Raw genomic sequence first — 14,353 nt, forward strand, 5'->3', positions numbered from 1 at the left:
TACCTTTCTAAGAATTTGTCCATTTCTTCCAGGTTGTCCATTTAATTGGCATAGAGTTGTCTGTAGTAGTCTCTTATGATGCTTTGTATTTCTGCGGTGTCTGTTGTAACTTCTCCTTTTTCATTTCTAATTTTATTGATCTGAGTCCTCTCCCTCTTTTTCCTGATGAGTCTGGCTAAAGGTTTATCAATTTTCTTTATCTTCTTAAAGAACCAGCTTTTAGTTTTATTTTTCTTTGCTATTGTTTTCTTTGTTTCTATTTCATTTATTTCTTCTCTGATATTTATGATTTCCTTCCTTCTAGTAACCTTCGGGTTTGTTTGTTTTTCTTTCTCTAGTTCCTTTAGGTGTAGGGTTAGTTTGTTTATTTCAGATTTTTCTTGTTTCTTGAGGTAGGACTGTATTGCTATAAAGTTCCCTCTTAGAACTTCTTTTGCTACGTCCCATAGGCTTTGGATCTTCGTGTTTTCATTGTCATTTGTCTCAAGGTATTTTTTGATTTCCTCTTTGATTTCTTCAGTGATCTCTTGCTTATTTAGTAACATATTGTTTAGCTTTCATGTGTTTGTGTTTTTTACATTTGTTTCCCTGTAATTGGTTTCTAATCTCACAGCATTGTGGTTGGAAAAGATGCTTGATATGATTTCAATTTTCTTAAATTTACCAAGGCTTGATTTGTGACCCAGGAGGTGATCTATCCTGGAGAATGTTCCATGTGCACTTGAGAAGAAAGTGTAATCTGCTGTTTTCGGATGGAATGTCCTATAAATATCAATTAAATCTATCTGGTCTATTGTGTCATTTAAAGCTTGTGTTTCCTTATAAACTTTGTCTGGATGATCTGTCCATTGGTGTAAATGAGGTGTTAAAGTCCCCTACTATTATTGTGTTACTGTCTATTTCTCCTTTCATGGTTGTTAGCATTTGCCTTATGTATTGAGGTGCTCCTATGTTCGGTGCATATATATTTATAATTGTTATATCTTCTTCTTGGATTGATCCCTTGACCATTATGTAGTGTCCTTCCTTGTCTCTTGTAACATTCTTTATTTTAAAGTCCATTTTATCTCATATGAGTATTGCTACTCCAGCTTTCTTTTGGTTTCCATTCGCATGGAATATCCTTTTCCATGCCCTCACTTTCAGTCTGTATGTGCCCCTAGGTCTGAAGTGTGTCTCTTGTAGATAGCATATATATGAATCTTGTTTGTATCATTCAGCGACCTTGTGTCTTTTGGTTGGAGCATTTAATCCATTCACATTTAAGCTAATTATCAATATGTATGTTCCTATTACCATTTTCTTAATTGTTATGGGTTTGTTTTTGTAGGTCCTTTTCTTCTCTTGTGTTTCCCACTTAGAGAAGTTCCTTTAGCATTTGTTGTAGAGCTGGTTTGGTGGTGTTGAATTCTCTTAGCTTTTGCTTGTCTGTAAAGCTTTTTATTTTTCCATTGAATCTGAATGAGATCCTTGCTGGGTAGAGTAATCTTGGTTGTAGGTTCTTCCCTTTCATCACTTTAAATATATCGCACCACTTGCTTCTGGCTTGTAGAGTTTCTGCTGAGAAATCAGCTGTTAACCTTATGGGAGTTCCCTTGTATGTCATTTTTCACTTGTTGCTTTTAATAATTTTTCTTTGTCTTTAATTTTTGTCAGTTTGATTACTATGTGTCTCAGCGTGTTTCTCCTTGTGTTTTTCCTGCCTGGGACTCTCTGTTCTTCCTGGACTTGGATGGCTATTTCTTTTTCCATCTTAGGGAATTTTTCAACTATAATCTCTTCAAATATTTTCTCAGGTCTTTTCTCTTTCTCTTCTCCTTCTGGGACTCCTATAATGTGAATGTGCATTTAATGTAGTCCCAGGAGTCTCTTAGGCTGTCTTCATTTCTTTTCTTTCTTTTTTCTTTATTCTGTTCCACTGTAGTGATTTCCACCATTCTGTCTTCCAGGTCACTTTTCCATTCTTCTGCCTCAGTTATTCTGCTATTAATTCCTTCTAGTGTATTGTTCATTTCAGTTATTGTATTGTTCATCTCTGTTTGTTTGTTCTTTAATTCTTCTAGATCTTTGTTAAACATTTCTTGCATCTTCTCGATCTTTGCCTCCATTCTTTTTCCAAGGTCCTGGATCATCTTCATTATCATTATTCTGAATTCTTTTTCTAGAAGGTTGCCTATCTCCACTTCATTTAGTTGTTTTTCTGGGGTTTTATCTTGTTCCTTCATGTGTTACATAGTCCTCTGCCTTTTCATTTTGTCTATCTTTCTGTGAATGTGGTTTTCGTTCCACAGGTTGCAGGACTGTAGCTCTTCTTACTTCTGCTATCTGCCCTCTGATGTATGAGGCTATCTAAGAGGCTTGTGCAAGCTTTTTGATGGAAGGGACTGGAGGTGGGTAGAGCTAGATGTTGCTCTGGTGGGCAGAGCTCAGTAAAACTTTAATCCACTTGTCTGCTGATGGGTGAGGCTAAGTTCCCTCCCTGTTGGTTGTTTGGCCTGAGGAGACCCAGCACTGGCCTACCCGGCTCTTTGGTGGGGCTAATGGTGGACTCTGGGAGGGGTCACACCAAGGATTACTTCCCAGAACTTCTGCTGCCAGTGTCCTTGTCCCTGTGGTGAGCCACAGCCACCCCCTGGCTCTGCAGGAGACCCTCCAATACTAACAGTAGTTCTGGTTGAGTCTCCTATGGGGTCATTTCTCCTTCCCTCTGGGTCCTGATGAGCACACTACTTTGTGTGTGCCCTCCAAGATTGGAGTCTCTGTTTTCCCCAGTCCTGACAAAGCCCTGCAGTCAAATCCTGCTAGCCTTCGAAGTCTGATTCTCTGGGAATTCCTCCTCCCATTGCCGGACCCCCAGCTTGGGAAGCCTGATGTGGGCCTCAGAACCTTCACTCCAGTGGGTGGTCTTCTGTGGTATAACTGTTCTCCAATTTGTGAGTCACCCACCCAGCAGTTACGGGATTTGATTTTATTGTGATTGTACCCCTCCTACCGTCTCATTGCAGCTTCTCCTTTGTTTTTGGATGTAAGGTATCTTTTTTGGTGAGTTCCAGTGTCTTCCTGTCAATGACTGTTCAGCAGTTAGCTGTGATTCTGGTGCTCTCACAAGAGGGAGTGAGCGCACGTCCATCTATTCCACCATCTTGAGCCAATCTCTAGAAATCTTTTTAAGGATAATTTAAGTAGTCAGTTTGAATTAAACTTTAACCTGGAAAAAACACTTTTTAACTTTCTTCTCCTCTAGCCAGCAGGTGGCAGCTAACAAGAAGGCAAGCATAGCAGTAGACAAAATTACATATTTTCTCCACACCAAAATTAGAGTTACATTGCATGATTCTATTTTGTGTTTGTTTACCTATATTAAAAAAAGAATTCCCTTAACCCTAATTGTCTTATCAACTACAATCCATATTTCCTTCATCTCCAAATCTGTTGAATTAATTTTCTTCCTGCTAACACCAATATCCTCTGCTTCCATTCTCTCTTCACCTCTACTCTGATTGCTCATCCCTCCTCATCACATTACTACAATCCTTCTCTTCAAGATCACCAATGAGCTGCAAGTTGCCAAGGTCAATGTGCATTCCTCTGCCCTCACTTTACCAATCTCTCAGCACCATTTGGCACAGATGACCTTCTCCTCTCTCTAAAATAGCTTATTCTGGATTTTAGTATTAGCTTATCTCTTCTGCCTCACCTGATGCAACATTTCTATTCCTTTTGCTCAGTATTTTACCCAATTATCTTTTCCACACTCTTCCTGTGTGACCGTCTCTATGTCCATGGCATTTTTAACATACTATCTATCCAGCAATGACTCCCATCTCTTTTCAGGAGTTCCAGACATTATGCTTGACTGTGCCTTTTTTCCTCACACCCCATATCCAATCTCATCAGCAAATTCTTTGGCTCTACTTTTCCAAACCCATAGACTTATTACCATCTCCAAGACCACTACCATCTTCCAATCATCATTAGTCCTCAGCAAGACTAACCCATTAAGCACTGAACTGGTCTTTCTTTGTATCCCTTTTGTCCCATATTCATAATAGCCACAGTAACTTTGTGACATTTTCTCTTTTAAATTATTTATTTATAAGAAAATAATACAGTTACAGGAATGTTTGTTTGGTATTGAAAAAATAAAATGTCTATTGTAGAAGTCAGTTTGACTATCTTGCTCTCATAGAGGAGGCCTACTGTGGAGTAGCCATATGTATTAGTTTAACCAGTGTGTGAGGTTTGCATTTCCCCAAAAGCAAATGCATATGTATAAAAGCAGGCTCACACATAGATTATTTCTTTGAGTACAAGAAAGCTGAGAACAATTTTAAGCAAAAGGTGTTCTTTAGAAGAGATATACAGATTGACAGAGAGACCTATAGCAGAATGAGAGAAAAGAAAATGACAAAGTATCCCATAAGCACAGTGAATGTTCAACAACTATTTGTTGCTGTTTATGATGAAAAGGCTTTCTAATGGGATCAATGCAATGCCTGGTAGTGAAATTTTTTCTCATTTTTCCAAAGTTGAGAGAAATAAAGGAGTTATTTAGTTGCATGGATTCCATAAAGTTGCATGGATTCTGTTGAGCTGAAGAGGGTAGATGGACATCTCTTTAGAAAAATGACAACAGCTCTGGTCATCCATCTAACAAATGTGTATCATTAATCCAGTGGAGACAGTGAGAAAGAGCATGAATCAAACCAAATCTGAGGTAAAGCAGAAACGGTGCTGAGCTGGGAGTTACAGAATCTGAGTACTAGAGACGAATCTCTTATTAATGGGCAGTGTCACCTTGTGCAAGTCTTTAAGCCTCTGGCTGCTTATAAGGTAACTGGACTAGATAAACTTCAAGGTCCTTCTACGTTATACTCTTCTAGAATTTATAATTCTAATCCTGCTATTGGAAATACAACAGATGCTGTACTGAATACGGAAGATTAGTAGAATTATCCTCGTATACAAAGAAGGCACAATGCCTTTAGACATGTGGGGGAGCTATCCAGTGGAGCTGTCCCCTCACAGAGTATTCCGAATCACTTACTGACTGCGACTCCAAAGTTCCCATTACTTACACGAATTTATGCTTCTGGAACTTACCAGGGGTCCTTTGCTTGAGGACAAGGAGAGGTCAATTCTTTATTGTAGAGCTGTCTGAAATAAAAAGTTGGAAAAGTTACTATGAGGCATAAAATGTCTTAGGTATATACATTATATACAAAATCCAGAGCATAAAATTGTCGAATTGTGTTTTCAAAAAGTGTGTATCAGAATACATAAAGCTGGCAATTTAAAAAGTACATGAGGTTATACAATAGATTAGATTTGCTATGGTTTAAAATAAGATTTCTTAAAATACAAGATTCATTATATTCAAGAAAAGGAAAAAAATAAGAGTTTAGGCAATGCATTTGGCCCACAATTTGGATAACAGATTAAACTAAGGCTTACAGCTCTGAAGGAAGGTGGAGCTCCCTGAACAACTGAAATGTAGGCTCTGAGAAAGCTTATCTTTTATGGAACATTTTGGAGGAAAGTGCCATGAGCTAAAGAAGAACCCCAGTTAAAGACACAGTGTAGTGGGGCTTCCCTGGTGGTGCAGTGGTTGAGAATCTGCCTGCCAATGCAGGGGACACGGGTTCGAGCCCTGGTCCGGGAGGATCCCGCATGCCGCGGAGCGACTAGGCCCGTGAGCCACAACTACTGAGCCTGCACGCCTGGAGCCTGTGCTCCGCAACAAGAGAGGCCACGGTAGTGAGAGGCCCGCGCACCGCGATGAAGAGTGGCCCCCACTTGCCGCAACTAGAGAAAGCCCTAGCACAGAAACGAAGACCCAACATAACAATCAATCAATCAATAAATAAATCTTTAAAAAAAAAAAAAAAAAGGAACAGTGTAGTGATAGGCATATGATAGCAAAAAATAGAGTCATCTAGAAGGAGAAGGTACCCTCATTAAAGTGAGGCCCTTGGATAACATGGTAAATAACAAAAATTAAGATACTTATCACTGACTTAGTACCTCCTACATTCCAGGCCAGTACTAAGTACTTTACATTTCCCATTTCAGTCACCCTCATAGCAAACCTAGGAGTTATATAATATTATTCCCATTTTGCAGTTGAAGAAACTGATGCTTAAAACGATGAGGTAATTTTCAATAGTGACAAAGGTAGTATGAAACAGAGTAAACAGTAAAACTCAGGCCCATCCAATTTCTAAGCTAATGCAGTTTCAGTTACTTTAAGCTACCTAAACGCCTAAAACATCATTATGCTGAGAAGAAGTTGTATAGGAGAATCAAGTAAAGGATAGGTACATCACAAAAAAAAAACCAAAAAAACAAAAACTTGAAGCCAAAGTGATCTATGATAACTTAAGAAAAGAAACTCATTGCTTCTGTAGTATTGGAACAGCAAATTTCAAACTTTTTACCTGAATGAAAAAAAAGCATTCATATATAAACTCCACATTACTAAATAATCAAAGGAAATGGTTTCAGTTGCAGTTTTATATTTAATAAAAGCTTGGATATATTTGATTTGAAATTTCAAACACTACCCGCCTTATCAAAATACAGCTTTACACATTCCATAAGAAGGCCAAGTACTACTTTAAACAGACTTTATTTTTTTAACCAGAAATTTATTGAACTCAAAACTAACCTGGAAGACAATTTGTTTGGTGTGCATAAACTCTAATTTGTTAATGAAAAAAGGAGACTTTGGTTATTCAATAAGAATTGATAAAATGTTACCAAAATTTTCAGTTGATAAGGGAAAATTGAGTCTATTGCTTATTGCAGTAAGAGTGATAACTATCTCAACAGAATTTGGGTAGCATTTCAGAGGAGGAACAGCAAAATTGAGATTTCTATGAGGTTTGGCAGCCTGGCTTAAGGCAATGTATTTCATCAGGATTGGGTAAGGTTCATAATATAATAGTTTAGGATTGATGGACATAGCAAGCTAAGGTTTTAAGAAAAGAGTTTCAAAGGGAGTCTTCAGAAGCAGTCTTTTCATTCTACCTATTGTAAATTGAACAGTCTTATGTTCATTTTAAATGGGCTTCTGGGACGTTCTTAGAATGAACAATAAAGTTATTTGCAATTTTTCTCTTCCTGAGCAAGAGTTAACTGGATAGTAATGTCATGCTAATGCAGAAAGGAAGTTGGTGGTTGTAGATAGTTTTGGTTCCAGAATCATGAAAATAGAAAATGATTTTAGTTGGTTATTTAATTTGTCCTAAGAAAATTAATTCTTTATTACATTTGATTTATTATCAATCTTTGCATAGTTCGAGGAAAAATTTGAAGAATAATTTTTCATGAAGTGTGATTGAGAAACTTTATGTTAAGAGAAGTTTTGATTAAATTCAGTTCATTATTATTTATAATTGCTATTATTGACGGACATTTTATGATATTTAAATAAATTTGATTCTCATTTTGCTGTTTTCATCCAGAAACACTGTCTTATGACACAGAAAAAGACATTCCTATGGGCAAATACTTAATTCACCATTTTTTATCCTATCAATAAGACTAATAAAATCATTTCTTCAACTACTGAACTGCTAAAAGTAGAAAAGGCATAATTTAAAAAATAAAATCAGATGGACTAGATAGATTAGCTTTCAGTTAATTTTTAAACTTAGTTGAAAATAAAGTTAAATGGTTAATGTGGCAAGAACTATAAAAGACACCGAACTCAATAACACAACAGGGATTAAAAAAGAAAAAGAACTACTAGTTCTTACTACTGTTGGTCTCCAAATTGGTACCAGTACCAGAGGGCAAGGAGAGACTGAAGATAGAGGCAGGCCACTCCAGATTGGTAGGTGGTGAGTTTCGTAAGCAAGGGAATTTACATACGAGTCTTGCCTTGGGCGGCTGAAAACCACTGGATTGCTGCATCTGCCACCAGAATCTTAAAAGTGTATATAGAGGCCTTACTTAGGTTCAGTCACCTATTTATTTAGTCCAGATGGGCTCAACAACACTTTACCCTCTCAAGTCTGTGTCCTTGAAAACGGTCCCACTGTGGGAACAGTGGGCAGAATGTGCATTCCAAAGACAGGGGAGATGGTGAGGAGCCTCCTATGGCCTTGGTCTAGCTCATGGGTCAATCCAGCGGTCACGTCCTCTCAATGACCTCCTCCAACAACTACTGATCCCAGTAAGTGTCAGTAAGGAAGTGGTGTTTGAGCTAACCTTGAAGGAGGTGAAAGGCATTCCTAAATGAGAGGATAGAAAGGCCCAGTAGGCTAAGAACACAGGCTAATGGGCCAAATGCATTGCCTAAGCTATTATATTTTCCTTTTTTTGAATACAGTGAATCCTGTATTTAAAAAACCTTATTTTTTTTAATTTTTATAAATTTATTTATTTTATTTATTTATTTTTGGCTGCATTGGGTCTTTGTTACTGCGTGCAGGCTTTCTCTAGTTGCAGTGAGCGGGGGCTACTCTTCGTTGCAGCACACGGGCTTCTCATTGAGGTGGCTTCTCTTGCTGTGGAGCACGGGCTCTAGGGGCGTGGGCTTCAGTAGTTGTGGCACGTGGTCTCAGTAGTTGTGGCTCGCAAGCTCTAGAGCACAGGCTTAGTAGTTGTGGTGCATGGGTTTAAGTTGTTCAGCGGCATGTGGGATCTTCCCGGACCAGGGCTTGAATCCGTGTCCCCTGCATTGGCAGGTGGATTCTTAACCACTGCACCACCAGGGAAGCCCCAAAACCTTATTTTAAACCATAGCAAATCTAATCTATCATATAACCTCATGCACCATTAAAATGGCCAATCTTTATGTATTCTGATATATACTTTTAAAAAACATTACCAGTCCCTCAGCCATAAAAAGAACAAAATAATGTCATTTGCAGCAACATGGTTGGACCTAGAGATTGTCATACTGAGTGAAGTAAGTCAGATACAGAAAGACAAATATCATATGATATCGCTTAAATGTGGAATCTAAAAAAAATGGGTACAAATGAACTTATTTACAAAACAAAGTAGAGCCACGGATGTAGGAAACAAACTTGTGGTTACGAGGGGGTAAGGAAGGGTAGGGATAAATTGGGAGATTGGGATTGACAGATACACACTACTATATATAAAATAGATAACTAATAAGGACCTATTGTATAGCACAGGGAACTCTACTCAATACTCTGTAATGGCCTATATGGGAAAAGAATATTTTAAAAAAAGTGGATATATGTATATGTATAACTGATTCACTTTGCTGTACAACTGAAACTAACATGACATTGTAAATCAACTATACTCCAATAAAATTTTTTAAAAAAATTACCAGGCTAATGGAATGGGAAGCTCAGCCTGACAGGAAGTTGCTCTTATTGCTTTCTCTTCTTTTTTTATAAATTTATTTATTTATTTATTTATTTTTGGCTGCGTTGATTCTTCGTTGCTGCACACGGGCTTTCTCTAGTTGCCACGAGCCGGGGCTACTTTTTCTCACATGCGCGGGCTTCTCATTGTGGTGGCTTTTCTTGTTGCACAGGCTCTAGGCACGTGGGCTTTGGTAGTTGTGGCACACGAGCTTCAGAACACAGGCTCAGTAGTTATGGTGCATGGGCTTAGTTGCTCTGCGGCATGTGGGATCTTCCTGGACCAGGGATCAAACTTGTGTCCCCTGCATTGGCAGGTGGATTCTTAACCACTGTGCCACCAGGGAAGTCCCTCTTTCTCTTCTTAAACTTAGTTTCTTTTCTTGGCCAGAACAAGAAAATCTTTTAAAAAGCAATTCATTTCACTCCATTAAGCTGTTAAATTGGTTAAAATGTCAACGGAATATTCAAATGAAACTGTAAATATGTTTTCTCAATAGCGTTTAACACAATTATAAATTAAATAATTATATATGAGTGACACCTATCTTCTCTGACATGCATCATCTTTGCATCTCTAGTGCCAGGTCCATGGTATGACTGAATTATTAAATGACTATATCAAGTGTATGATTTAATTTGGTTTGTCTTACAATGGAAGTTTGTTTTTGTCTTCAGAAAATATCCACCTTGAAAGCTAACCACTTTTATACACACACACACACACACACACACACACACACACACACACACACCACATGTATATATACACACACACTTATATATATGAGGTAGTTATTGTTTGGGAATCCCAAGTCATTTTTCAAATGCTAAAAACCACTCCTGGTTATAACAGTCAATAAGGCATCCCTGGGCCTTGTAAAATTATGCATTTTTAATATGTTTGTGTTAGCATAGCATACCCTTTAAGTTGCTTTTCTAATTTTACTTGCTAGACCTTTACCTTTGTTGTTACTCTTGTGAAATTTTTTTTTCTATGTTTGTCTTATGTTTTGTTATTTTTTCTCTGAAGCTAGGTGGTTCATACAGGGATGGAAACCTTGGCCTTTGCTTCAAAAGCATCTGCTCTCCACAGGGAATATACTTACTCCAAAGAGAATAAGAATATACTTATTACAAAGGAGTAATTTAGGAGGGACAGAAGATTTCAATAGTAAATGCTAAATGTCCACACTTCTTTAATCTAGATGTTCTCTTGTTGACCCTACTTGTCAGTTATCCATCTGTGACCTTTCTACTGGTAAGAGGAGTTATCTAGAAATTTGATATATCCTCAAATCTTACATTATCAATTGTCTTTGGTGTGTTGCTTCACTTCTAACTCATTATTACTCTAACCTGGCAGGAATCAGCTCTATTATGCTAGATACAGTGCACACAGGCTTTCCTTCCTTTCGTGTCCTTGGTAGCTCTCACCAATGTATTCTGATACTCTTCACCTCTAGGTGAGGAGGGACACAGTTTCAGAAACCGCAACACAAAACTGCAGCATCCAGGGGCATTAGTTTTTGAAATTAAATCTCTTTGCCACCCTTAAATTTTCCTTAGTATTTTCCCCCTTTCTCACATGGAAATTTTTTGGAAGTTTGCACAAGTATACCTTTTATAATAACATTAGTGGAGAGCGGCATTTTTGCATTTGAGGAAATGTTCTTTTCTTTGCTTTTATGTATCTCATTCATTAAGAGAAAGGATAGGCATTATATTAACGGCCTGTAACTATACTCACTGAATATGTGTTTCTTTATTTTACTTTACGAGGTTAATAAGCACCAGAAATCTAGCCAGACAATTGGACTCTGTCAGAATCACACCACTGGTCACAATTTAAAATCAGCCAGATGTAACCATGTTGCTTCAGAAATAGCTTTTGTTTAGAGGCAGAATACGGCAATTTGTTCCAGTACAAATTCAACTGGAAGGGACAATAAAAATTACTTCTGTTGCTTTTGGAAAGTTATCTCTTTCAAATATTCTACTGATGAATGTGTATTTTTACACAGATTTCCCATAAACAGGGAGAAAAGAGTAGATGGGTCAGTTTACAGGGAGGGGTTCTCATTGCTTCATGTCAATGAAGCACAGTGTAGGGCATGACAAGAGTTCATTTACAAGGTTCATGTGCCTCCCTCAACAACAGGCAGGTTTAAGCCTTTATATTCCTAATTGGGGCATTTCTTCAATGTCAGTGACACATATTTAGAATAGCATAAAAGAAAAGAACAATTGGAAATGTGTCAATTAGGTCTCTTACTATGAGAGTTTTAACATTTAAAGGAAAAACTGAAAGCCACAGCACTGAATATGCCCTAGTTGTACAAGACATCAAAGGAAGGTATGATTTCATTCTACATGGAATTCTTCAGCCAATTCCAACTATATTATTTACATCCATGCTTCATAAGATTGATTATATTGAGTCTTAGCTATCTTTATATAAATAATATAGTCAAAGCTTGTTGACATGAATTCAATTATATTAATTTTTTTGACAATGTAATTGGTATCAAATCTAATTCTAATGATCTGCTAAAGTTATGGTTTCTTTTGTCTTCCTAATTGTAATGGAGTTATTTAAAAGAGCAAGGCTATTGTCATCTTCTCTGTTACCCTTAAACAAAAAAAAGTATTTAGTTTAAATTTATTCATACCAGAGAAAAGAATACCAACTAATTATTATTCACCATGTTAAAAAAATCCTAATAGGTGGTTCACATTAAAGATGAAAAAAAAAACAACAAACCTGCTAACCATTTATTTTCTAGAGGTTCACCCCTTGCTAATAAGTGACCTTAACCAAAGGAATGCTTCTTTATAAAACAGTTGTAACTTGCTGAATCATCTTCATGACTTGCTTATAGATGTCTCTTTCTGTCATAGCACCTAAAATTCCTTCTCGTATGAGCCTTTATATACTGAATGTGGGCACTGTTTTGCTATTGATTATAAGCAAATAGAGTAAAATTCGAGGTGGGAGCTTTTAAGTTCTCTTGCTCCACAGAAAATTCAAAGCAAAACTGTTTTCTTGAGGTCAGTGCCACTCCTGAACATTCTCCCTCAACTGCTTTCTTTTTTCAGAGCTATTCTTATTTCCAGGAAATAGCCCTGCAAAAATGAGCTGCCTTTCAAAATTGGTATGGGAATCATGATGGATATAGTGTTCATGTTAATGATGGACCATTGGAAGAGCATGTGTTCGCAGATTTACTCCCATAGCAGTGAGGAAGGTGTATTTTCTGTTATTTTTCACTTTTACCAATGCTTTGTCTCTGGTGAGCTACTCTTTTATGTTCTCTCCATCTTACCCTGGCTGCTAGTATCCCCACCCAGGGCTGCACAAAGACCATGTGCTCTATTGTAGAATATATTTCTTCAAGTGAGCTCTAAGAGCTCACTTTGAGTGGTAAGTTCCCTTCAGATTTCTCTTAACCTAACACTCCATCCCATGTAGCAACTTTACAACAGCATACCCCAGGAATTTGCTTTATTCCATCACTGACTAAAAGGGAATGATACACCTCAAGTATATTAAAGGCAAGATTATACATATATAGTTAGTTAGTTAAAATATGTTTTAAGTTTTAGCTGCTACTCTTAGTTCTGCTCTGTGCTAATAAAGAACATATCTAAATATTCTTTTACATAGCAATCCATTAAATATTTTCATTTATTTATCATGCATCTACATTAAGTCCTCCATTTTTCTAGCTTCTATTCTTGCTATTACCTATATTATCTCATGGTATGGAGGTCTCAACACATCCTTAAAACAGGGTGATAATTATGAAAATAATGCACAACACACTCTCTTTCATCTTGGACTCTCTCAAAGTTTGCCACCCAGAAAATAGAAACTAAATACTACAAAATGGTTGTTAACCAGCCAGGTCATGCTATTATCTAATATTAACATTTTTGCCACATATTTCTTCCAAGAACTCCTGCCAAGCCAATTTTTTTTCCCATCTTGTACTTAATGAGATATGCAGGATTTAACTTTTGTCTATTATGGATTTCAGCTTGACATATCAGCCTATCAGATAATTTTGAGTCTGAGTTGACATTAGACACATTAATTTCATTTAAATTCATTGTCACTTGAAGCATTATATCTCTAATATATGAAGAGATTCTGAAAACAAAGAAGGGACTACCCAAAAAACCTTACTGAAAATTCAATCAATACATGCAGAAAAAGCATTTGACAAAATCCAACACCCACATTCTCATCAAACTGGGAATAGAAGGTAACTTCCTCAACATGATTAAAAGTATCTACCAAAAACCTACAGCTAACATTTTACTTAATGGTGAGAAAATAGATGGTTTTTCCCCAAAGGTTAGGAACAAAGCAAGAATGTGCTCTCTCATCACTCCTATTCAATGTCATACTGGAAGGCCTAGCTAATGCAATAAGAGAAGAAAATAAAATACAAGGTAAATAGACTGGGAAGGAAGAAAGAAAATTGTCTTTGTTCACAGATGACATGATTGTCTTTGTAAAAAACCTCCAAAGAAACAATAACAACAATAAAACTCTTGGAACGAATAAACAATTATAGCAAGTTAGCAGGATACAAGGTTAGCCTCCAAAAGCCAACTGCTTTCTTATTTACCAGCAATGAGAAACTGGAATTTGAAAATAAAAACACAGTACCATTTATATTAGCATTCCTCAAAAGGAAATATTTAGGTATAAATCTAACAAAATATGTATAAGATCTATATGAAGAACACTGTCAAAAACTGATTAAAGATATTAAAGAAGGTCTAAATAAACAGATATTTCATGTTTTTGGAGAGAAAGACAATATTGTTAATGTTGTCTCAACTTGATATATAGATTCAACACAACCCCAATCCCAGTCTATATCCCAGCAAATTATTTTATGGATATCAACAAACTGATTTTAAAGTTTATCTGGGAAAAACCCAGAATAGGCAACACAATAATGAAGAGGAAGTTTAGAGCACTGGTACTA

This window comes from Balaenoptera borealis (assembly GCF_965194805.1).
Source record: "Balaenoptera borealis genome assembly, chromosome: 15".
In the NCBI taxonomy this organism is placed as follows: domain Eukaryota; kingdom Metazoa; phylum Chordata; class Mammalia; order Artiodactyla; family Balaenopteridae; genus Balaenoptera; species Balaenoptera borealis.